Source organism: Semicossyphus pulcher, unplaced genomic scaffold (genome assembly GCF_022749685.1).
Source record: "Semicossyphus pulcher isolate SPU_LCO1_2020_fin unplaced genomic scaffold, fSemPul1.0.p SCAF_1, whole genome shotgun sequence".
Taxonomy (NCBI): domain Eukaryota; kingdom Metazoa; phylum Chordata; class Actinopteri; order Labriformes; family Labridae; genus Semicossyphus; species Semicossyphus pulcher.
Genome location: NW_027211603.1, coordinates 38,022,872 through 38,049,538, shown reverse-complemented (window position 1 = coordinate 38,049,538; position 26,667 = coordinate 38,022,872). Strand labels below are relative to the sequence as shown.

The following is a 26,667-nucleotide window of genomic DNA, read 5'->3' as shown; positions in this document are numbered from 1 at the left end:
CAGTGTTGACAGGTACATAGAAGATAACACACTGCAGCAGTATCACCTCTCAGTGTGTTAGTATGCTGTTGCCATCTGTTTCCAGAGAAGCTTCTGTGGAAAGCTACTGTAAGGGATGAACCATAGGTACAGATAATAAGATGATAGAGAGCACAATGTAACATGTTCCTCCAAAATCTACCAAATCAGCTTACACCTGCTGGTTTTCAGTTAAAGTCTAGAAGCAAAATGGATGTAATGATGCAGATATGAGGGACACCTGTGCTACTACTAACCTTCTATCAACCTTAGCTGTGCTGTATGTTCGGTGCTTAGAACCATGTTAAGATTCTGAGTAAAACTTCCTTTTTGTGTCTGTATGTGTGTTCCAAATATTCTACCTGGAAGCTGGCTCTTTCTCAGCTCACCTCTGAGCTGCAGATTCAGAAAGTGGCAAACATCCATGTCTATGAAAAATGAATGACGGGGTAAACATCTGAAGCTTCTCTTTTTGGGAATAGTGTGATTAATCATGAGGGCTGGCCAGTTGACTCAGGAGACTCTGCTGAACAAACAGCCAGAGAGGAGGAACAAAGTGGAAGAAGCAAGAGTCTTGAAGAGTCACACACACACACACACACACACACACACACACACACACACACACACGTATGAATGACTGAATGTATCTGGTGAAAATATCATATATAAATGTCATTACTTATAACCTCTATCATCTGATAGAGAAGATGGTGCCAGGGAAGACCTCTCAAGCTCCTCATGAATACCCTCTCACAACAGTCCAATACTGTCAAACGGAGGTCTAGAGTCCTGTCAGCCTTCAGATTGATGCATGGCTTTAAATACTCTGTATCTGGATTTGTTACTTCATCACTGAGAATGTTTGTTCACATATGTATGTAGATCCAAAGAGAACCGACATCTTCTGAGCATGCCTCCTCATGTGTGCAGGGATACTGATTTCTGCCAGTAGAGTAAGAGACTGCAGGTCGGTGAGTTCCAACCTAATATCACTGGGTGCATTATCCACACTCATCCTGTGCGTTTCCCTCTCTGCTGTTTTGAAGTCTTCAAAACTCACCAAGCAGTGCCCCTAACATGAGGAGTACCTGCAGCGGTGATCAGCTGACCGCGTGGCTTCTTTCAGTGTTGGCGTGTGGGTGAGAATGTTTCCCTCCAGTTGGCTTGAAAGAAACTGCAACCTCCTCACGAAAGCCTTCACCGGGCTGTACATTTCATGTGCAAAGAAGCCCTTGCCTTGCAGTTTGCTATTGAGTTCATTCATCAGTGCAGTCACATCACCAGCTAATGCAAGATCTGCCATCCAGTCTGCTTCTGAGAGCTCTGGGATGTCCTTGCCTTTCTTTTCACAAAACTCCCACATCTCTGCTCTCAGGTTCCGTACCCTTTGAAGCACGGTGCCCAGGCTGAGCCATGTGACGGCTGTGTGGTAGCCTGTGTCACCATGTTCAGTCTCATGTAGGGATGGGTACCGTATTCGGTACTTTTATAGGTACCGACCGAATTCCGTTGGTACTACCGAGTACCGATTCACGTAAAATCAAACGGTACCATGTTTCGGTACCTAAACGCATCCTCGTGACTGTGAGGGAGTGGAAGAGTAGGCGATTTTCCATGCCGGACTTGAACACAGCATTGCACGCACAAGAGCGTAATGACGTCAGTAGCCGCAGGTTCAGTCAACAAAGGAAGCATGGCTGATAGAAAGCACTCGAAAGTATGGCTCCACTTTTCAAAATGCGATGCAGATTACGCTCGCTGCAATATTTGTTGCGCAAAGTGCAGGCCAGCGGCGGGAATACTTCCAATCTGAGGAAGCACCTGGTTAAGCACAAGATTTTTATCAAGGCTAAAGAGTGCACAATTTTCGACAGCCTCAGATCTACGGCTACAACTCCTGCATTCGGCACCGTTTGCACGCCTGCATCCGTTAGCGACTCGTCGTCTGCAGCCAGCAACATGGGAGAAGAATGGCCTTAACATTTGGTGATGGCAACAGCGACAATGAAGATGCAAGTGAGGCATCATCATCTTCGTCTGCTCCAGGTAAATAAGCCTAGTGTTTAAGATGACGTTAGCTTGGCATTTTAACTTAGCATTAGTTATCATTATCAGCTCAGTTCCTCGTACTTTGTAACGTAAATGTAAATGCTTGTTTTCATTTACAGGTCCGTCGGACCCATTGTCAACCCGCCCTAAAGTAAGAGTGAGAGCTGCAACAGTGACTCCCTTTACTAAAGCCAAGGAGACAGCCTTTTCCCGTCAGAGGGCAGATGAGTGTCACAGGGCTGTGACTGCTGTGGAGCTGGGTTTTAATTTGTGCATTATTAAGAAAAAACACTGCGTAGTTGTAAGTAAGGCTTCATGTTGAAGAAATTTGTGAAACAACTGCGATGTTACAATACAAACAGTTGGATGTTGTTTTGATATATTTGTCGAAGTTTATATAATGAGAAATAATTATGTTAAATACAAAAAAATTGAGATTTTATTATTAAACAAATTAACATTTATTACCACATAAACACACAAAAGTACCGAAAATTGGTACCGTTGAGTACCGATATCGATTCCCAGGTACCGGGTAGCGGTACCGTATCGGTTCAAATGTGAAAGGTACCCATCCCTAGTCTCATGCTCCTCTAACAGTGTGTGGTTCAGTGCTCTTGCCCTGATGAAGTTAACTATTTTAGTTACAACATCAATAACATTGTTCATTTTTAGGCCTGATTTACACAACACCTCTTGATAACACAATGCAAAAATACCAATTTCTGTTCTGGGTTCATTTCAGTCACATTACCTTGCATCCGCCTCAAAAGGCCGACATCTTTCCCCGTCAGATTTGGACCGCCATGCAGCCCACACAGGTGTGTTTTTAATTCTTTACCTTCTCTCAGGATGAAGCTGGGCAGAGCAGAGCAGTCACCAAACTCCACATGAGAATGATGAAGTGATGAAGTTTTGTTCAAACACATTCTGCCCAAAAGTTCTGAGAAGAGATCTAATGACACAAAATAAACTCCCTGTTAGGACGGACTGAGCTGTGGAGGCTGAGCAAAGATTACAACTTCACAGGCTCTAAAGAAAGACATCATTCTGCCCTGCTGATTGGATGCTATATCACACTCATTAACCACCATCCGTCCACGCAGCGATAGCTACAGGCGGTGAGAGGCTGCTGAGCACTCACACAGTCAAAGATGAGAATATCAATGAGCTTGAATAAGATAAATGCAGACTGAAGGTCAGCTAACGTTATAATCAGGCTGCAGAATCTGATGGGAGGAGCAGATGTGCTGGATACATCTGTGGTGACGAGGCCACCAGTTTCATCTGCATCGAAATGGCATGCACGGAAGTGCAACAACCAGAGCATCACTTTGTTCAGGCCCAGGAGAAACAAGAGAAATACCGTTGTTTGTACACCAGGGAACCAAAAACGTGTTTAAACCATTTGAGCAGACATTTCCTGCAGTTGTACGTTTCTCTTTCCGGCCACAGTCACATTATGCCTGTTAGAAGACTACGAGGAAGGTCGAAACCTACAACACTACAGCAGGTGAGAATTTCTTCTGTTAAAGCTCCCATATAGCTTTGACTCAAGGTTCTCCAAAGCACCAATACAGTATTATCTTATAATATGGACCAGAGACCCAGAAAGAGTTTGAGCACCTAAAGAGTTTATACTCATTGGCACCAATCTCCATCCAGACGCTGATTGTCTTCTGTTGTGGAGGTGGGCACTACTGATCGGGCAGTGGGAGTTGTTACGCTGACTTTGGAGGACTGGCGACAATGGCTTTATTGTGCTGCCCACCCTTTTGTGATCTCGACTGGACTCAAGAACGTTCTCTTCATAAGGGAGGCAGTGCGACCTAACTTAGCTTTACTTTACTGTCCTGGTTCTAAGAATCAGAAAGCTGATGCTGTCTCTTGGCAGCATCATTTTGGTGAGACAGAGTTCCTGAGACCTTGCTGCCAAGTCCCTGCACTGTGGGACAATGACAGCATTAGAGTCCATTTTGACCTTCAGTTTGATCGATAGATGTCTTTACTGTGAGTCTGATATGCAGTAAGATACTCAGCTCTTTATAACAGTTTGCTTAAGCTTGAAAACATAAAGGCATTAATTCAAACTTTAAAGCAGGAATCTCAAACTCAAGGCCCACATCGGGCCCGCGATACAATTATATCTGGCCCACGAGATAATATCATATGTCTATCATAACTGGCCTGCCGGTATACAGCACACACCGCTAATACTACACATCCCAGAATGCACTGCAACAGCAGGCATGCCAGGACCTGCGAGCACCAGCTGTGTGAGTTGACATTTCTGTGCGACGTAATGAAGCTTCTCGCTGCGCTAAACCTCGAGCTTCAGGGACCGTGCGATCAGACATGTATGATGCAGTGAGAGCTTAACAAGCCAAGCTGCGCCTGTGGGAGACTCAGATGCAGCAAGGAAACCTGGCTCACTTTTCATGTTGCCAAACAAAAACAAACCAGCCCCCACCACTGTGTTCCCAACTGCGTGTTTAACTGATAAAGTGAGCGGACCTGGCAGAGTTCACACGGTGATTTCACACGGTGATTTATAAACTTTGGAGCTTAAATTTAAATTTGAAGTGCTCAGTGATCCGTTTGTAGCTGACGTGTAGAGAGCACCTGTAAACATCCAAATGGAGCTGATAGAACTCTGAACCGATGCCCCAAGCTCCGCCTACAAGCTGCTCGAATGCTCTGCATGTTTGGAACTGATGCACACCTTCACCTTCTTCTGAGAGTGTCCACAGCTCAGAACCTGACCATAAACATGACCGACCCTGCAGCCAAGAAAAGATGCCAAGCATCTGGCTGGGGCAAACGGGCATAAGAGCAGAGTGCACTTAGATATATATTTACTTTGTGCACCTTTTCCTGCAATCGCAGGTAGACTGCTTATGGATTCAATATTTGCACATTTTCACCAGATTGGTCACATTTAAAATATTCTTACTTTCTTGACGGTGTTGTGAAAAAAACCCAGAATATTTAAGACATATGCAACATTAGGTAAGGGTACTCAGATAATGAGACGTGCCAGAACGTACCTGAGAGCACAAGTTAATTTCAAGCAGAGACAAAACTTATGTCCTGAGACACAGGAACACAAAGAGGATTGATTTAAGGCTTGGTCAGTGTTTCATCTTAGACTTCTGTCAGTAGCTGGAAAGAAATATCTGTCAGAATAGAGCTGTGCTCACCACAAGTGGAACAAACTTTTCAGTACAATGATAGCATGCAAATGCAAAGATGTCATCACAGATTAAGGGCCCTATCTTCAAAAACGACTGAGACTGCGTCATTCAGACGCTCGCTCTCTCTAATACAGCAGAAACAGACACACACTAAATTTATTACCCTCAGACATAACTACCTGTGGCACCAACAATCGTGCCCACAGATATTAAAACACTGTCCCGTCTCCATTACACACGAGAATACAGCCATGTGATCCAGCAGCAACCTTTCTTGATGTCAGCACACAGAACTGTAATAAACATAAGATCCTGTCCGTCTGGAGACTTAAATCATTAATGCTGCGCCTCGTGCGTAAATGTACACAGCATGCCTCTTTTCATTTTCGTTTGTGCTGATCAGTGGGATCGCTTCAGTGGCTTTAACATCAATCCGCGCTTCAACATGTATCATACAGTGACCTGTGTTTTTTCTGCGTGTTCGAGGACACAGTGGAAAGAAATAAGTTGAGTATGCTGGTCGGGGTCCGGTTTATATAAGAAGAATGACTGAAATCCTCTGTGTGAATAGCAACACGCCTTAAAGGGAATGAGAGCTGACACTCTGATTGGTTTGATGAATAATCCAGGGACTGAAGCCAACCTCTTTGCGCCTTGCTCCTCGGTTTGCGCCCAGATTGTGCGCCGTGTAACGAGCAAAAGTGCGTCAGACACGCCCTACATCACTCAGCGCCGTGCGCTTTAGACTGTGCGCCTTCCAACGTCTAAATAGGGCCCTAAAGCTTTTAGTTGTAAACTGGTGTTTGAAAGGTCGATCCATGTGTCTTAGTCACTTAGTCATTTTAGTTAGCTCCACTGCTTCAGTCTGATTATCTGATAGTATAAATGTGCTGCTGTGCGATGTGGTGTGTTAATGTAGGGTCACATGGCCGTGTTCTTGTGTCTGATGGCTCTCGACTGTCCTGTGAGGCTGCTTTAGGCTGCCCCCCCCCCCCCCCATCATGCAGACAGGGCTCTACTTTAAGTACCCTCTATCTTCCCTCCATTGTGCCCCAACAAGATAAATACTTCACTCCAGGCTCTGTGCGGGATTCTTCCAACTGAAGGACATTTTGATTCTGCAGACGGTGCATGGGCCTGTGCGCAGTGTGCTTAATCCTCTATTTATGCACCTGGCTTTCTGAGAGAGATGTAAAGGGGGACACAGTGACAGGAGCTTCCCAGGCCCCACATACACAGCACCCAGCAGGAGCATTCATCTGTCTCAGGCAGCGCTCGCTATGCTTATCTTAATTGATGGCAAGCTATTTCTGGCTGCCACGCAATAGCCTTTCACATTACCTCCCCCCATCCCTCTCCTCCTCTGGCTCTATCTCCTTCTTCCCCACCCAATTTCCTCTCTCTGTGTTTATCTGACTCCGTATAGTAGTCCTCCCTCTCTCTGACTCAACCTGTATCTCCTCTGCTCTTCAGCAGTGATTTATTGGCTCTGCTTTACCTGCTCTGAATCCCTGCCTGCATAATGGAAATCTTGTGATGCTTAATGCCAGCAGTGATGCAGGCCCGCTCCCCTGAGGGGGATGAACAGGCCAGACTCTGCATCAGCTGCTCCATTACACACACACAAACCACAAGGTATGTGCAGGCTTCAAACATGATAGAAAACATCAGCAGTCCAGCAGTCAGCTGTTCCAGTCCATTCAGATTTCATCTCCTGATTGTCCCCGCTGCTTCTATGATGAGTGAAAACCAGAATGATTTACTGGTCCGTCTGTAGTGATACCTGTGCTCCCAGTTAAAACTTGGTTTATTGACACATCCATTCATCAAAGCCTCCCACAGCTTCTGCTTGATTCTTCCACAGACTGTATAAGTAGCAGCAATTTGGCCCTGACTTGTTTTTTTAATATTTGGAGCCAGAAGAGACCATATAAAACATCTGCTGTTGAAGAGAACCGGGTAACTTAAAATAACTCTTTTCATCTCTTTGGTCCATCTCAACCACCAAATGGCCTCTCTGGGAGTCCATCACTTCAGATTGAGCACCACATTAACGCTACACCAACACTCAACCAAGAAATAACACCACAATGATTTCTTATTCCACCCTGAGAAGTGTATATTTACCAATTTAACTCCGGTCATCACTACTCTGGATTTTTATCACTTAGGTGTTATTTGCTGTGTGGCTGAATGATCACATCCGAACCTTAAAATGACAAATTGGAACGGAAGTGGAAAAAGTTAGTCAACAGTTAATTTAAGAGAACTCATGGCAAACGAACAGAGTAAAAGAAGGAAGATTGGCCTACTTTCTGACATCATATCTAAAAACAAACACAACCCAAGAAGTCATCAATTCTGTTATCAAGGCACCAGCCTCTTCTGATCCACAACCTGAACATGACTGGACAGAAACATTTGCTCGGCATTTCAGTGATTAAATAGATAACATGGTCCAATATTTCACCTGATCCTCGAGACCTACCCTCTCTTTGTAATAATACTGCACAACTCACCCAGAACTTAAAAGAATGCCATCAATCGACCACTTCTGAAAAAACCTTATCTGGACCCTCTGTCGCTCAACAATCACAGACCAATCTCTAAGCTGTCTTTTTTATCTAAAGTACTTGAGAGAGTCATTTTAACCCAACTAAATGATTTCATGTAATGTAATAATTGTTTTGCGATTTTCAGTCAGATTTTAGAGCCTGTCATAGTTTGGAGACGCAGATCTGTCGTCTGCTGGGGGACAGGGAACCGAACCAGCAATCCGTGTGATGAGGACTATAGCCTCTATACATGGGGCACCTGCTCAACCTACTGAGCCAGACCAGCACCCCCTGTCCGCTGCTTCTTATACTGTGGATCATTCTGTGCTCCAACTTCTACATGACTACCTTGGACTGGGCAATAAGGAAAAAATCCTTTATCATGATATGATTGTTTTTTGGCAATTTAACAAATAATAAGTCTATGATAAATAACCACAGGGTAATGCCTTTCTTTTTGATAATCCTGTGTGAATTAAATACCAAAAAGTACTGAGTATTTATTGAGAACTTTAGTGCAAACTTCACCATTTCAAGTAAAATAAAGGATAAAAAATAAATAAAATATACCCCTAGTCTTCAATATGAAAATGTTATGTATTGATCCCTGACAGCAATATTAACATCTCTTCCTGTAGAGCAGGGATATTCAACTAAAATTTAAAGAGGTCCAGTTCGAGAAAATTTCTTGAAGTAAAGGTCCAGAAGATCATGATGGCTAACTATTTAGTGTGATATATATCTAAGTAGCCTAGTAGTTGTATCCACATCTGCATGTAATAAATACCTCAGTCAAATCAAATGAATTCAGTACAATTCAAAAACCTTTTGACAATTTTTATTGTCATGTAACACAGAACTGAACATATATGTATGACTGCCAATATGTATAATGTTCTCTCATGTACTAAATAAAAGTAGGGCTGCATTTCAAAATAAGAGCAAATAAATAAAATGTGAAAATTGTACATGTTCAAATAAAGTGCTTAACTTCAGAAAAATAAAATAAAGGAAGGAAAAGTTTGAATTCCCCCTTTTCTGTTTAACATCTCGACTCAACAGTCTCAACCAATTTTGCAGATAATAAATCTCAACACATTTTTACAATTGAACAGTTGTAGAGGTTAATTTTCTTCCCCTCTTATATTCAAATCTCCCACTTTTTTTGCTCAGTGAGAGAATTGAGCTCTAGCTTGTCTCAAGCGCAGTGGTCTCTATCTCTCCCTTTCTCCGTCTTTTTCTCAACTTTCTCCGGCACAGTGGTCTCTATTTCTCCCTTTCTCCGTTTGTCTCCGGCTTAATCCGTCTTTCTCTGTCTGCGCTGTAAATTCACAGTGTTTACTGCCTGGAATGCACAGACTTGATTGGCTGAGTAGTATCACCTGGGATGGCTTAACTTGCATGTAATTGGTCTGTACGTTTCATCCACTAAACCACTACCGTAAAGACTACAAAAGCTGCGCCGCTTAAAATAGAAGCGCACCGTCAGGTTTTGAATCATAATCCTTCTGTTTTGGCTGTAGGTCTGGGTCCATATGGGACAGCTTCTGGGTCCGGACCCGGACCACGGTCCGCCAGTTAGTAACCTCTGCTGTAGAGTATGTCAAAGGCATGGAAAGTAACAACTTAACCTACATTATGTCAGTAAAAAATGCAGTAATAACAACAGGTTACGCACTCTCTCTCTCTCTCTCTCTCTCTCTCTCCGTCTCGGCTCATCCCGTTGTTTTCGCTGTGTGTTTATTAAGGTCCCGTTTCTAATGTAAATAAGATTGTTTTCTGCTAAGACCAACCCCCAAAACCTGTAAAACAAAGTCTCACAACTACCCCTGGATACAGCCAGGTAAAGTGAAGTGAGTAATGAATGTATATATTCTATTTACGTTTCTTATATTACGTTGTTACGAAATAGGAAAACACATACAATAGATATTTTCATATCATTTTTAGGATATATATCATCATATCGCCCAGCCCTACTCCTACCTGTCCAATAGAAACTTTCCAGTTGTCATCGCAAATACCAGCTCATCTGTCTTCGATTTGAACTGCGGTGTACCGCAAGGATCTATTCTGGGTCCGTTGTTGCTCTTCATGTACATGCTACCACTCAGTCAGCTCATTCAGAGCTGTGGTATCTCTCATCATTCATATGCAGATGACACAGTGATGTAAAATGCTGGATGTCCCAAAACTTTTTAAAGCTCAGTCAAGACAAATGTGAAGTCAGAATATTCGGTCACACTCATCCCTCCAGTCTTCTCCATTGCAAACTTGGTTCTCTTCACAATAACATCACTCTGAAAGCAAAAAATCTGTGCGTAATATTTGATGCAGATCTTAGACACCCATCCTTTTATCTTTCTGTCAAGCACTTGTAACCTTGTTGAGAAAAGTGCTACATAAATTAAGTTTATTATTATTATTAACAGACATCTGCTAAGTCAGCTAACTATCTGCTCTAGATCAAATATTCAACTTGAGATAAATTCTGTGTCTGAAAGCAGTTCAGCGTTCAAATTTCCCAACTTCCTTGAATCCATCAGAAATGATCGTTCAACAAACTTCTTGTTTTAAAAGAGTTTTCTCCTCCTCTTGAGGAAAACCTGACAAAGCTTCATATGGACTTCATTCGGAGCCATTAATTAAAGTCAATCACAAGAAAATCTGTTTCTTTTTCTGTAACAATGGAGCACGTATGTGGAAATGGAAGTCGTTTATCTCTAACCACTTGCTACAGGCATTATCCCCGTTGTCCCCAGAAACTATAGGCCGTCAGACTATAGCCGATAGGATCCCAGATTGTATCTGAACTTACTATTTAAAACACTCTATTTAAAACACGCCCCACAATTACCTAAACTAATAAATCAAGGCAGTAGAGTCCTGTGGCTTTGAAGAGAGCGATGTTGAATCGTCTCCCTGTTTCAAAAAGGTCTGTCTCTTTTGGATCCTTTCTGTGATGTTGTCAGACACTGAGAGTAGCACTCTTAGTCTGTCAGTGGATGTAAACATGGGGCCCAGATTTAAAGCCTGTCTCTGATAGTCTTAGTTATGTTATCTGCTCATTCATGTGTGTTTTATGATGACTTTGTTCTGTTCCCTCCGCCTGCAGTTTTGCAGGGTGAAATCACACATGACCCACCATCATGGTTGGGAGGGTCATTTATTGCACAGCCTGATGTTCTCTTGCCGAGCTTGGTGAGCCCATTACGACTACGACTGCAGTCATAGTACTCCATCTGAAGGGATTAAAGGGGACAATGATAATACAAATTATTAGGAGCAGATCTGAAGACAACACGTGAGAGGATTCTTTTCATGAAATGTGATATAACAAAGTTTTAAAAAGTGGGGCTGTCTCCAGCACCCCCTGTAAGTGTGATAATACACATAACACTCATTATTAACATCAAATGGTTTTATATTGTGTTCTTTTTCACAATACTCACAATACGGCTTCACAAGACTGAGGGAAGAAAGTCCATTCACTAACAGGACGTAAATAAATAAATTAGGTCAGTAAATCAATAATTACACAAACATGAACCAGTTATTATGTTAAAGTGATACGACACACTTTCCACCAGAGCATGGTTTCCCCATGTCATTCTGTCGGGCTTATTTGTTACAGTTTGTGGAGATTACTTTAGTCGGTAGCGTAACATAACTGTGATGCACCCCGGTGCAGTTGTTTTTTGGGCCCTCTCCCTAGCCCTAAACAGAAGCCCACGCTTGTGCGCACATACACGCACGGACACACACAACCACTCCAAACAATATCAAAGCTGACACTTTATGTCACCCTGTTGCGACTCACTGCGCAACTCCCATCCAAACCAGCCAATGATCAGAACCATGAGCAGCAGCAGTCGTGACACATTTATCAAACAGCCTGCCTCAAACCACCACAGCCTGATTCCTTTAAACTACAAGACATCCGGAATAGCTTTGGCCATACACTGTATGTTGATAAGCATAAAACACACAGCCAAAAGAAAAGCACAGCACACATTACAGATGACAGCCCCTGATACAATCACATCGAGACTTCAACTTCATCAATAACGGCACGGCCAACATATGAGAGGTAACAGTTATACAACTATACATTTAGATTCCTGTAACCTGTACTCACCTGTTAGAGGTTCATCCTGCGGGCCGTGTGCTCAGCAAAGTCTGTGACTGTTTAAGTCCAATAATAAAGTGGCAATAGTGGACGTGCGTCATGGGCCCACCTAAGTGCGTGGGCCCCGGTGCAGCAGTCGCACCGCCGATGCTTCTTATGCTCTTAGTCTATGCTCTTAGCTGTCCTCCTCTCATGACTGAGTGTTGGAGGCATTTCTGATTCTGTTATCAACATGGTCAGTGTACTGATGACACAAAGCTTTGTTTTATACAATATACAAATGCTTTCTTTCTTCTGTGTTGGTTCACCCTCCTGCTTTTGTAAGCAGCAATAATGTCACTACATACTCATGTTACGTCCCACCATTAGGTCAACCAAATGAACAGACTGACCCTAACTGACCTCAGAAAACACAGGTCAAAACCATGGGATTTATTAACAGACATACTATTAACATTATCCATTACCAAAGTTTATAATGGCTGTGAGGAAACAGCCAGTGTTTAAAATCTAAAATGAATTTTAATCTTTACAAAATATGTGATTAAATGTATTTAACAATCAAAAGTATTATTAGTTTATAACTGCACTGGCCTCAGCAGACATGAAATAAGCAGACACACAGGCTGTTGAGACACTCAGTATGTGACACTCTTTTTCAAATGCTCATCATTTGGAGCAAACACACACACACACACACGGCTGGCTAAGCGTAGCCTGGTGGTTTCAGTGTTTTCTGTGACGCCCTGAAGCAGAGCGGAATGAAAAGAGAATCGAAAAAAGAGACAGAAAACAAGGTGGACCAGAGGGACAGAAACAACAGCAATTAAAGAGCCATCCATATATCTGCCTGACACCTCAGTGACAACAATGACATTTCTGTGTGTGTGTGTGTGTGTGTGTGTGAGAGAGAGAGAGTTCTCTCAGAGATAATGACACAAACCTTTGTGTAGTTCAGATATAAGAGGAGAGATGGACCTGGTGCAGCTGATCACTGATGAACTGTGAATCGTGCCGATGAGCTTGGAGGCTCTCCTCTGGACAAACACAAGCAAAGAAAGTGAGGGACAGTTTGATGGATTTATAGAGAGAGGTGTTCAGTGTAGCATGGCATCAGGGTGTGCCTGGTGTTGGGATTCACTGCATCTCCAATATTGGAATGTGTTCATTTATGGACTTTAAACTGACTCTTCAAAATGGCAGCTCAACTTAGAACTCAAACTCCCAGCGGCCTCTTGGTTTTCACACCTTCACGTGAAAACCCCTCCCCCTGGCCAGGTCTGTAAAACCGGAAGACCTTCATCATTCTTGGCTCGAGAGATGACAGCTGTCGTTCACTTCAGTGAACCAGATCTTCGGATCTCGTTCAGCTGAAAGATTCGTTCATTACATTCGTTCACCAGGTCGTTCAGTGACATTTCCGGTTTACCCGTAACTCTCTCAGTCGTTCATGAACGATGGCGGCTCCCAGTGCATTACTGGTCTTCATCACCATATAACAGTTACATGGCCCAACTATATTCACAAGAAAATATTTAAAAATAAACATTCACGTATTATCTCATCTTGCTGTTGTGTCACTGTTTATTTTTGAGCTGTTGTAACACCGTTTCTAGTATTGTACTTTACTTTATTTCTTTATTTCAGACACATAAGTCCAGATCTGTTCAAAACACAATACATACAATAAATGACGAAGACAACTTCATTGTGCTTTACACAAAGTCGATTTGCTAAAAATAGTTATATATTATATAGTTATATATTAACGTCAAACTTCCATTACAAAACATGACGACCTTCTATTAATGAATGTAATTTTGTTTGTGTTCATCAGTGCTGTAAACATATGTGAACTGCTGATGTGTGCAAGATACACCCCCGCCGCCTTAGTTTGTCGTGGTCGAGGATCTGAATGTCTGACCTGTTGGGACTCATTTCGTTCGTTCACGACCGAGAGAGGACCCGGTCTTTCGCCCCTCCTCGGCGCTCAAACTGTGTTTGCTAGTGTGAAGGTTCTCAGTAATCCAGGTCATTGTAATTTTAATATGCTTCTAATATGAGAAAAGCATCCTTTAACAGAGGCAATGGCCTAGACACCACCGATCTCCCAATTACAATGCAGTGTCAGATAAGGTTGGACCATAATAGCTCTTTAAAATTTAACAATCAATAACAATGACTGATCTTGATTTGTTGCCACAATAAGGTCGCGTTCTGTCTTTATTTTCCGCACACAATTACTATAAAAAATAAAGTACGTCTCTCAACATGCTGGAATGACACGAGCAGGAGCTGTAACCTGCGATCAGTTCATCATAGTTTATAACGCAGCGCGGGGGGAACACAGACGTTTAATAATCGGGTCGCTTCCTTCACGAAGACCATTCTCGTTTAGTGAACGAGAGAGAGACACAGAGAGAGAGAGAGAGAGAGACACACACAGACAGAGATTCAGTCAAGCGATACGTTCAGTCGTTCTCCTAACCAATGATGGACATTTGATTTGATACTAACAGCCCTCCTCTAAAGGCAATTGGCTCGTGCTAACATCAATCAGTCTGGTTTTCTAAAAGAAGAAGGGAGGCACTGGGGAGCCGCGAGCGGAGCCAAGTGAACGAAAGGAACGAATTTGATGCATGAAAGTGAACGGATCATTCCGTTCACTGAAAAGATTCGTTCTCTTTGAACGAATCGTTCAGGACCGAAACATCTCTACTTGGCTCAGAAGCTCAGTCGCTGGGCAGGTCAGAAGCTCAAAGAAACTCACAAACTCTCCACCACCTTCCAAGAAGGTTGGAGCTGCGAACAGAAAGAGTCTGCCAGCTAGCTTTTCAAGTAAGAAACAATGGAGCAAGGAAGGACCAGTTTCCCTCCAACTGGACACCAACACCACGTTGCAGCTTTCCTCACCAGAACCACTGCCCCCCCGGCCCGGTTGAGCAACAGGATCGTCGGCCTAACAAGCTGCAACACAGCACAGCAACGCCTTTCCGTCCACGTCTGGTAACGTAACATCTGGGCAAAGCTAGAACAACTCACAGTAAAGCTAAGCAGGAATGTTTACTGTATTGTAATTAACTGTATTGTAATTGTATTGTTGTAATGTCTGTTTAGTCAGGTGTTGATGGTAGTTGATTACACAAAGACAGTCTGCCTGCTAAATTAACCTCTCTCTTTCCTAACCCGGCACTCTTAAAACTTACACACATACAATATTTTGGACTGACCTTTTGACCTTTTGACCGGACTAAACAGCCAGGAATTAAACCTCCCGGTTCTTTCTCTGGGTCTCGACCCGTCCCATGTGCTCAGTGCAAGTTGGTTGAGACAAAGGACAGCATTCAGTGGCCATCCTTAAGACGGCCATTTTATGTAAATATTAGCGTTAGTTAGATTACATGTTTCGTGTTTTACTTCTGCTTTTATTGTCTTTTTGAATAAATCACTGTGTGGAATAAAAAGCTGTCTATCTAATGTTGCACGAGAATGAATACTGCCAACCTCTTCTGCTTTTCAACTCCAAATCCTTCAACCTACTAGCTATCAATGAGGTAAACTGAGTTATAGTTATTCAGTTAATTATTAAGATTCTATGGCAGCGGTCCCCAACCTGCGCAGCTCTTTGTCTTTGCGGTAGTGATTTGGGGGTCCAGGAAACTCAAGGACCAATGCATTCTTTGCAAATCATCACACGTAACGCTACTCAGCCAATCAAATCTGTCACTCAGATCGCGACTGATCCAGTGGGTGTGTGAGAATACAGATACAGACTGAAGAGCCAGCCGACAGGAGAGTTACAGAGACACAGTGGGAGGAAATAAGTGAGTCAGGGAAAAGTAGACATGGCGTGCTCTAAAATGAGAGCAGTAGAGAAAACCGAGCTTTTAAGACCGGACAGACTCGTATATGTTCCGTGACTGTGACGAACGTGGACACTGTCTGACACTGTCACTCCGTTTGTCTCTGTTAACAGAGACTCCAGGCTGCAGTTTAGTTCAAACACTTAATTGATTAACCTGAGAGTTACACAGAGCTACATCAGGTTTCATCATCATGACCAGCTTTCCTCTTATGTCCGCACGTCTGTTCTTATTTGTACCGGTATGTGCCCTCTCTCTCTCCCACTCGCTCTCGCTCTCTCCAGCAGTCCGTCAGTGTACAGTGCGTTTAAATATTATTTATTACATAGTCATTGGCTGTTTTAAAACTCACCATGAGAAAAAGTCTGACTGCAACTTCTCTTTCGGCAAAACATAAAATAAAATTCAGCAAACATGAAAAAAAATATAAAGTGAATCCTCCTGTTATGGTCAAATGTTTGATAATTCTGTCCGGAGGCAGAGAGACTCTCTCTTTCATTTGATTTCTGCATGGACAACATTATACTAACAGTAGTACCAGACATTATATTATTTGTTTTCATTTACAAGTAAAGACACTTCCGTCACAAACTGGGGCATAAAATCAACCAAAATACAGGAAATAAAGGTTTTGACACTCAAAATGTCCTGGGGGAGACCCCCCAGACCCCCCAACAAACACACACTATATCTCCTTACAAATAAGTATTCATTATTATTTTTGTTAAATGATGAGAGCCCTGTGTTAAAGTTATAATAAGTATTGTTGTAAATTGTATTTTCTTTATTTGATTTGACAGACAGATGTATAAATGTATGGTACTGAATCATAACACAGGTCAGACATGATGATGGTCCGGACCTTTGCTTGAGAAAAAATTCTCTAACTGGACCTCTTTCAAGTTTAACTGAGTACCCTGCTCTATAATGATGATGGTGCTTAAGTGGTGCCCCATACAGAGGTGATTTAATGTACAATCATCTTTTATTAGCCATTTTTAATACCTCCCTCTACTTGTGGAATCCGATTAAGAGGAATAGTCCGGTCCCAACACTGGTCTAGGCCTGACCTGGTCATTTGACCCCACCAGGAAGAGAGCTAGACAGCTAGGACACCCTCCGATGAACTGAGTTGATTGTAGCTTATATTTGCATTTATAATAGCTTGTGTATGATAATTAACAAAATGCTTCATTAAGGGACTGTGACACAGCAGAAGAGAACTCACGCCCCAAACTCCTGGGAGGACATGCAGGAGGGTGTGAGTGACTCTGGCCATGTTCACATTTGGTATTAACATCTGTCCTGGGTGATCCGATCACAAGTGGTCAGCTCTGAGCCTGCTGTTCACACCTGGCATTAACGAGCCCCTCCGATGCGTCTTCAGTGACCACCTGTGATCTGATCTCACTTTCCCGCTCTGTGTGCAAATAAACACGGAGGCTCAGTCTCCTTCATTAGACTGATCATATAATAATATCACACATCATGTAAAGAAAGTGTGCTGCAGACTCTCAGCTCTGTGCTGGGGAGAGCTGCTGCACACGAGCACAGAGGGAGGGGGAGGGAGGGAGCGGGTGATCGTGGACAAGAGTGACGAAGTGATATAAAACTGTTGATCACGAAGCCTGATGCTCCTCCACAGCTCTGTGTTTATCAGATATATGATACACAGCAGACTGGAGTCTCTGTTAACAGACAGGCAGACAGACAGGTAGGCAGGCAGACAGAAAGACAGGCAGGCAGACAGGCAGGTCCGCATGATTAACACACAGACCCACGTTACGCCGGGGACACACCGGATGCTGGCTGCGGAGGTGCGCTGCGGCGCGTCTGGTGTGAACGACACAATCGGTTAACATGGGCGCCGAAAGGAAACGGGCTCCGCTCCACGGCGCTTCGCGGCGCTTCGGCGTCCGGTGTGTTCCCGGCGCTATGAAGCGTCGGTCTCCTCCCCGCGCTGCGTTATTATAACCTGTGATGATCTGCACGCAGGTTACAGCTCCTGCTCGTGTCATTCACGGCATGTGATGTGAACATGTAGTTAATACTTTATGGTAACTGTTAATGAAAATACGGGACAGATGGCGACTGCTATTAAGCCAGGAGCAGAGTCTGAAACACACACAAATGTGTCTCCTCCTCACTGCGCTGCATGATTAAAAACTCTGATAACTTCATGTGGATCACTTGACCTGTGATAAACTGCTCCTGGGTCTTATCTCACGCCGTCTCTCTCCCTCGTCAGTTCGGGAACGTCCTGTATTAAAAAATGAATTGTCTCTCTCAGTGAATAAACACAGACACGATCGGTCTGCACGCTCCGCTCTCATGCATGAACTACGTTTACACAGCTGGAGTGACATGAGACATGAAGAAAAATACAATTTTTAAGAGACACAGCAGAAAATGTTAAATCAGACAGGAATAAAAGGAGATGTCAGATAAAACCACCATCTCTTTGTCATCGGGATGTCATTTCGGTGCATTACGTTCTGCCAGCTTTTGCTCTCCTCACGGACTGTTTTTCCTGCATACGCCGCAGCCTGCTGATACAAGCACAGTACAAATGGAAACCAGAACATCCCTAAAATCCACGTCCCTGCCAACAGATTCTACATAGAAATGTAGAACCTGAATAATAATATTAATAACTTTATTTATACAGCACCTTTAAAAACACAATGTTTACAAAGTGCTTTGACAGACAAAGCAAAGGCAGGAACTTTCAACAATGAGGCCAAACAGAGAGTATTCAAGAAATCTCATCAAAAGGCAAGAACTCCTGTCAAACACCAAAGGTCAACAAGAAAAATGCAAGTAAAAGAATATAAGTGACAAAACAGGAGTAAAGGCAGTTTGAGCAATAAGCAAAGGAAATGATGAGATAAAATAAAATAAATAAAAGCAATGAAAAGACCATAAAGGTTACAAAAAAGACAATTAAAATAAAATAAAAAGACATCTGTAAATAGAGATTAGTTCAGATACAATATGTGTATAACACACAATGATTACATCACAGCCAATCACAGCCCTTTTGACAGCTGCTGGCTGAAACAAACCACTGGAGCAATTTTCCAAACTGTGTGTAAACATTATTTTGCTTGATCCAAGCTAAACATTTAAAACACGAAGGTCACACAACAAAACTGGACAGCCGTAAAAGTGTTGGTTGAAATATTTTTTTTCCTACTTCCAGTCGTCATGCTAAGCTATGCTAACCATGTCCATGTTCTACCTCCATTCTAAACACACAGACGAGAGAGTGATCTCAATCCCCTCATCTCCCTCTCAGGAGGACAGTTTAAAAACGTTGAACTGTTCCTTTCATTGGGCTTCATTCTCTGTAAAAACAGGTTTCTTAGTATTCACACTGCACAGTTTGAACCTCATATCAGTGGCTTCAAACTTTAGCAGGATTATGTGATGTCTGCAGCTCTTAAGTTTGTTTTATATAACTAACCGTTTCATAAATAAAACACGAGTTCCAATGTAAGAGAACATGATTTTAATGCAGCTCACTGTATTGTTCTGCACACCAAACATCTGTTTAGTCACAGCTCCATCACCAAGCATGATGTGTTTAGTTACAGAATAATCAGTCTTTGATGATGAGGACATGTGATGCAACATGCAGAAAGCCAGCAGCCCCAGCTAATGTGGAAAAATGTATTTAACCATAAAAGTGCACTCAAACGCCTCCATGATGAAACATTTATAATCAAGCTTCTTATCAGCGTCTATCCACCAAAACGTTGTGATGCTCCAATCCTCCCACTGAACAGGGAGTGAAGACAAACAGCCCTCAGCCACAGGGAAGCTTTTCTTCACAAACATGCTTGTGACAGTGTTTGTTCACATGATCCATGGGACTGGACTTTTAGAATGAGAGAGGACCTGCTTTTGACCATTAGCAGCTCTTGTTTTACAGGTGTTAAATTGGACCTTGATCTTCAACAGGAAATACGACCCATGTTTTTAATAACAACAACCCAGAAGGTGACACAGCAATGTATGGTCACGTGTCAATAACTGGCTTCTAACATTTTGTTTCTGTGGGTGACAAAGATGTCAAAGAGTTTTGCAGAAATGAGTCAGGTCCCTCTCATGCAGGCCGTCTGTAGTACTTCAGTCTGGATGACAGATGAAACAGTAGCCACACATTTTGGAAGATGTGATAAATGAGACGATGACATGAAACCATTGGTATTTATTTAGTAAAAATGTTCAGTCGTGTACAATCACAATCAGTTTTATTAGCCAAGTATGTGGGCACATACTTTACTCTCAGTGACACACAAATGTACATATTATACTATATACAGGCCTATGGCTACATATATATATATATATATATATTATTTAAAAAGCATAACAAAACTTATCGACAGGAGACAATAGTGCAATGAACAGTGCAAAGGTGCAGAGATAAATATTGTTGAATCAGGTTGTAAGAGGTAGATGGTTGTAATATTTTCAGTATATACAGAGAATGTGACACTTTGATCAAGTTAACTGTTAATCAGAGTGACAGCCAGGAAAGAAACTGTTTCTGTGTCTGGTTGTTTTGGCGTACAGTGTTCTGTATCGCCTGCCGGAGGGGAGGAGTTTCAATAGTTTGTGTGAGGGGGGTGTGAGGGGTCTGCAGTGATGTTACCTGACCCTGGACCGCTACAGGTCCTGGATGGAGGGCAGGTTGGTTCCAATGAACGTGCTGATCGTCTGCGTGCTGGATGTGAATCTCCCCAGCCTCACCTGCTGTGTCCTGTCAGTCAGGAAGTTAATCCACTGACAGGTGGGGGCTGGCACAGTGAGCTGGGTGAGTTTGTGTTGGAGTGTTTCAGGGATGATGGTGTTGAACGCCGAGCTGAAGTCCACTAACAGGAACAGGAGAGTCGAGGTGTTGTAGGATGTAATGCGTCCCATGCTGCCTCATCATCCACCGACCTGTTTGCCCGTTAGGCAAACTGCACTAACCTTTGTTTACGTAGAAGCATGTTCCGGCTCCCCTCGTCTTCCCCGAAAGCTCTGTGACGTGGTCCACTCGGTACAACTGAAAGCCCGGGATATGTAGTGAGCTATCCGGGATGTGTTCACTAAGCCAGGTTTGAGTGAAACACAGGGCTCCGGATCTGCAAAAGTCTGTGTTTTCTGAGTTGATAAGCAGCAGTTCGTTCATCTTGTTAGCCAGAGAGCGGACATTCGGCAGGTGGATAGACAGGAGAGCAGTGCGTAATCCCTGCTGCCTCAGTTACACGCTTTCTGCTCACTTCCCATGTCAGCGTCTCCGGCAAATCCCATATAGAGCTGCTGCTCCTCTGACCAAAGTCTCTGGAAAACGTTCAGGTTCAATGAAAACCGGAGAAAAAGTTTTAGAAGAGGACAGACAGAGCCACCAGCAGCTATGGTTCAGTGGTAGAGTCGGTCATCTTTCAATCGGAAGGTCAGTGGTTCGATCCCCAGCTCCCTCAGGCTACAAGGGTCCTTGGGCACTGAACCCCAAATTGCTCCCAACGGGTATGAATGTGATATCTGACTGACAGTTGGGCACTTTACGTAGCATCCTCTGCCATCGGTGTATAAATGTGTGTGTGAATGGGTGAATGTGACATGTAGTGTAAAACTAGAAAAGTGCGATATAAGTACAGTCCATTTACCATATTTAAAAGTTCCTCTCTGGTAAATGTGAGAGCAGAAGACTAAACGAAAACACAAAGAGAGAGCGCAGTACCGAGGCTGCCACCCGCCGTGCCATCTTGCCAACAAAGCATCAGAATTGTGTACACAGGCACACATACTGCACAAACCACATAAAAGCACTCGGTTCCTCATCAGCTCTGCTTCACCTCAGAAATACGTGCACTGCTCTTGGTTGTATTTTCTGCTCCATCAGTTAAGCTCTGCTCACACAGTCTGCACCCACACAGTTCCTTATCAGCGGCTGACATGTGGGAGCGTTTCTGCTGATGAACTCAGTCCTGCAAACACAGTAACATCTTCACAGCAACACTGTTACAGTCTGCAGTGTGTGCGCGTGTGTGCATCTCCTTCTCTTTTAGCAGTCTACAGGCACATAAAGCACACTGTGTTCAAGTGTCACAAACTGTTTGACCTCACTGCACTATCACTGTTCAAGGTGCTACATTAAAGTGTTACATCGGGCGGCAGCATCAAGCAGTTTTCAGAATAAAAGCACTTCCTGCTCCTCAGCAAACAGCAGACAGACACAGATACTTTCTTCAGGAGGTGGAGGAGACCAAAAACACAGCTAAAAAAAGAGTATTGAACCGACACTCATCGGGTGAACACAAACAGCACTCACATAAAATATAATTATAATAACTCCATAACTGCTTCATATGGACAAAAAAGAAGCTGCACAGCAAAACGTAAGCTCTCAGAAATTCTAAAGCGTGTTGACCCCAAAATGTGTATAAAAACAAAAAATACTGAGTGAGTGATCAGCACAGTTTGGGTGTGGGCTGGGGAAAGACGGCCTGTAGCGGAGCAGGGGTGCAGCAGTGACGGGGTTTGGGGGCTCAGGCACTCCATCAGCTGCGATCTGTTGGTGACTGTGATGGTTTTCTCTCACAGGAGTGAAAGACTTTTCTGTGTTGTTGCACTGTTGACTGGTAAAGGAGACAATAATGCACTCTGACACATTTGCCAAGGGACAACAAATACAAGAGGAGTCAAACACAAGTACTTAGGCTTCATGTGTTTGGGTGTGTGTGTTAGTTAAATGCAGTAGAGAGCTAATTAAAGCTGAGGTGAATAATTTAGAAGCCCAAAACCGAGCTCAGCATGATTAATTCAGTATCATTTCAGCTTGTAGGTTTGAGATTTTGTCGTGGTTCTTCATCATGCTGAACAGAAGCAAACATGAGAGAGTGAAACTGGTTCATTAACATAAGGTGGAAATTCAGAACCACAAGAAGTCGCTGTGCAACATCAAATCAAAGGGGCTAGCCCACCAGACATCACTGACAAAAACACTCATCCTACTGTGCAGATCATAGTTAAATGCACTTTACTCACACTGAAGACACTAACTAACCAAACGAGTCTGTTAGTAGTCTATTGATAAATCATATTAGTTAAAATGTGCATATATTGCAGGGCTCTGCAGAGTATTGTAATGAGACGAGCAGAGGGACAGGCAGAGCTGAATGCTGAGGAGCTCTGCAGGGTCCAGGTTTCTAATCTTATTTTACATCAATGAAAACACGATTAAACTGATGTAGTCAGTCTGTTTTTAAAGGCTTAAGAGCTTCTGAAAAGGTTCAATATGGTAATCATATTGATCTGTTACTACAATCTATGAAACCTGACGGTTGTTGTATTGATGTCCTTTGGTTTCTGGTCATTCCTCTAAAGACTTGTGTGTCTCTGCGGAGAGGCACAGTGGGATTAAAAAAAAAAGATTAGGCAGGCCACCATTCATCTGAAGAGGAACTGACTGAACCAACCGGCCTCACAGCTCATGTGGAGAGTAGTGTTGTGTCTCCTCTCTCCTTCACAAAAACATGTTGGTCTCCATCTCCCTCAGCAATAAATCACCCTGGATTATGATTAATATGTCACATCTGTAAAGGGATTACGTTTGCAACCAAAGCAGCAGCTTGTTTTTCCTCCATCCAGATATGAATATTTTAGCCTCAGTTATTAAGGATGCTATTAATCACTGCCCTCGCCCCTGCTTGTTGAGTGACTGGCTGAGTGTCTCCATGGATACCAAAAGAGCTGCTCGACTTATTAAATAAACATGCCAAGGGCACACCTTTGAGGTGAGTTCATGGAAAGGAGATGAAGTGACTGTTGAACAGATTCAATCCAAATTAAATCAGCAGGTTTTTCTCTAAAAAAAACGACCTGAACAAACAGAAACAGAGAACTGTGCCTATAAATGAGCAGCTGATGGAGCCCCCACCCCTCCCCCTCTGTCCCTCTCTCCCCCGTCTCATCATGAAGACCTCACAGGTCTCGTCTGGGCTGAGGCCATCTCAGCCGCTCAATAAAATGGACACGGAATAGGCGGTCGATATGAGAAGGAGGAGGAGGCGGTTGCGGACAGGCTGGCTGCCGTGGGATCACACAAACAAGAGTTCACTCACACTTCACATGCACCAGAGCTTCACTCTACGTTTCAGATCTGGTCTTTCCACATCTGTCACCAACCTGGGTGTTAATGGACCCCCAACTCACTTTTGACATCCACATCAAACACCTCTGTAAAACCTCATTCTACCACCTCAGGAACATCGCCAAACTCCGTCCAATACTCACCCTGGCAGATGCAGAGAAGCTCGTTCACGCCTTTGTCTCCTCCAGGCTTGACTACTGTAATGCACTTCTCACCGGCATCTCTGGAAAGAGCATCCAGAGGCTCCAATACATACAGAACAGCGCTGCAAGGATCCTGTTAAGGGTCCGCAAATACAATCACATCACCCCCTTTCTAAAATCCCTTCACTGGCTCCCTGTCCCACTCAGAATTGAGTACAAGGTCTCCCTCCTCACTCATCAGTGCATTCACGGACATGTCCCCCAATACCTCAAAGAACTCCTCACCCTCCAGACCTCCTCATGCACCCGCTGTTCTGCAACCAGGAACACCCTCCAAGTCCCCAGAACCGAGCTCCGCACTATGGGTGATCGGGCCTTTTCCTCTGCAGCTCCGAGGCTGTGGAACACCCTCCCCGACCACCTGAGGGCCCCACAGACTGCAGATGATTTTAAACGGGACCTAAAAACTTATCTTTTAAAGAAAGCTTTTTGCTAGGTGCCTTTTATAGGCTCTCCTTTTAACACATTAAAATTGTCTTGTTTTATATTTCTTCTCTGTAGCACTTTGAGATTGCTTAAATATAAAGTGCAATACAAATAAAATGTATTATTATTATTATTATTATTAGATACATCTGTAACCTGTACCTGCCCAAACAGAGACTGCTTCATGTGTCTCAGAGCAGGAACAACACTGTAGCCTCAAAGTCTTTACTTTGATTCACCTATTTGACCCTTCATAAAGTATGTGTCACAGGAGTCACTGGCCCTGTTCACACCTGGTATCAACATGTGTTCCGAGTAACCCCTTTCTAAGCTAATGAGCCCTAATGGCTAAAAACTTCACACTTTGTGTGTGTGGAGGCAGTCTGGAGGCATCACGCAGGACGGGGATTATTATACTGCTAAAACAAACCCAGAGCCCACTCCAAATGTTAAATCAGCCTCTCTCTCTACGTTTCATGGCCGGCCCAATCCAGAAGTGAACCCTATTAAAACCTCCTGAAGTGATCAAGAGGAAGATGGATGGTCACAAGCCATCGAACAAAGCTGAGCTGCTCCAAGAGCGGTCACCTAACAGCTCTGAGACATACCGGTGGGGAGCATGCCTCAGGAACTCAGGAACCACTGTTAATAGTACTGTAAGCCTTTGGATCATGTGCCCACTTTTACCCAGACCTCCAGATTTACTCCCCGGGCCTTCAATTCCTCTGTTCTCAGGGAGGCTCTACAAGCTATTCATAGTAGAAAAGCAAGGGGGAGGATAAATTAGACCCATATTTTTTAAAACTCTGTGCCCCTCTCATCTCTGAACAAATTACATGTCTGTTTAATCTCTCCATTTCTACTGGAGGTATCCCTCAGGTCTGGAAGTCTGTAGTTCCATTGCATAAGGGTGGTGACAAAAATAATCTCAATGACTATCGGCTGATTTCCAAACTGTCCTCGAGTCATTAGTTAACAATCAGCTCAAATCATTCCTCTCGAGAAATTCTATCTAAGTCCAGATCAGTCTTGTTTTAGAGCTAAACACAGTACTGGTAGTGTATCTGCTATTACATTAGTTGTCAATAATATTGTATCTGCTCTCGACAAAGGGAAATACTGTGCTGCCCTCTTTGTTGACTTAACAAAAGCCTTTGATACCGTCTATCATATCATACTCCTACTGAGGCTGTGTGATGTTGGGTTTGACGATATGTCCTGTAAATTGTTTCACAACTGTCTGTCTAATAGACAGCAACATGTGATTTTAGGAAATGATCACTCTGACTATTTATCACTATCAAAGGGTGTCCCACAAGGTTCTGTATTGGGTCATGTTCTCTTCACAATCTATATCAATTATATTACATCTGTATTAACAAATGCGCATCTTTAAGCTGATGACACAGTTCTGTATTGTTTTTCTGACACTGCTCAGCTAGCCACTGAAATTTTACAACAAGCACTTTACAAACTGCAAGATCAATCAATCCATCATATTTTATTTGTATAGCGGCAAATCATAACCAAAGTTATCTCAAGACACTTTACAAAAAGAGCAGGTCTATAGTCCGTACTCTTTATGTTATTTAGAGAGAGACCCAACATGAATCACCACGAGTAGCACTTTTCAGCACTGTTAGCCCGGATTTAATATCTAATGGAACGATTTAATTACAATGTACATTAATTAAGTTTGATTACATTACTATAAAATGTTAAGTATAGTCTGCTAATTTGTCAACAAAGTCAATTGTGTGCATAATTTAAAGTTAAACGGCTTTAAATGACTAAGTTTTATTCATGACCACACCTCTTTCTCAAAGGCACTCTACAAGCAAACTACAGCTTTGCCTTACAGTACCAAGATCCTGAATTTAACAACGAATTGTGTAACCTCACAGTTCTATCAGAACTCCCAGAGAAACCAACCATCAAAATCATCCCGATGATATGAGCTTGTACCAATTACTGCACAACCTGAATTATGTAGTGACACAGCAGCATGGCAGACACCGAGATCTTCCGAGATCACCGAGAAATTCCTAAATTTCCAGTGGATGTTGAGTATAGACTTCGCC

At 43.1% G+C, this 26,667-nt stretch overlaps 1 pseudogene; it reads right to left on the bottom strand.

The window, feature by feature from the left end:
* Nucleotides 1–1,093: 1,093 nt before the first annotated feature.
* LOC138592567 (general transcription factor II-I repeat domain-containing protein 2A-like) lies at nucleotides 1,094–2,999 on the bottom strand (annotated as a pseudogene).
* Nucleotides 3,000–26,667: the final 23,668 nt, after the last annotated feature.